Source organism: Myotis davidii, unplaced genomic scaffold (assembly GCF_000327345.1).
Source record: "Myotis davidii unplaced genomic scaffold, ASM32734v1 scaffold1059, whole genome shotgun sequence".
NCBI classification, from domain to species: domain Eukaryota; kingdom Metazoa; phylum Chordata; class Mammalia; order Chiroptera; family Vespertilionidae; genus Myotis; species Myotis davidii.
In genome coordinates, this window is record NW_006290038.1 from 122,725 (window position 1) to 123,078 (window position 354).

The window sequence follows — 354 nt, forward strand, 5'->3', positions numbered from 1 at the left end:
CCCCCCTGCCCTGCCCAAGCCCCGCGGCCGCCGGGCGGCGCTGGCTCCTCCGCCGGGAGGGGAGCCCGGCGCCATCTGGACCTGAACCCTGCTCGCCCTTTTACGCTCTTGGGCTTTGAATCTTTGCTCGTGGACCAGCCTTTCTCCTCTTTGCCTGGCAAACTCCCACTCGTCCTCCCCCCGGCCCCGCAAAGGGAACGTCTTCGCCTCCTTTTCAAGCTGTTCTCCCTGGATTCTAGTGACTAGAATACCTCCCCCCTCCCCGCCCCCGTGACCCTGTGCTGTTTCTCCTGGTGTCCGGGCCTCGTGCAGGGACCAAACGGGCGGGAGACGAATGGCCAGGTCTCCAGGCGG

At 66.4% G+C, this 354-nt stretch overlaps 1 protein-coding gene across 1 annotated transcript in view; it reads right to left on the reverse strand.

Annotated features, from left to right (window-relative positions):
- The window catches only part of LOC102754425 (low affinity immunoglobulin gamma Fc region receptor III-B), a 17,886-nt gene that overhangs the window by 7,809 nt on the left and 9,723 nt on the right, over nucleotides 1-354 (reverse strand). The window lies entirely within an intron of this gene.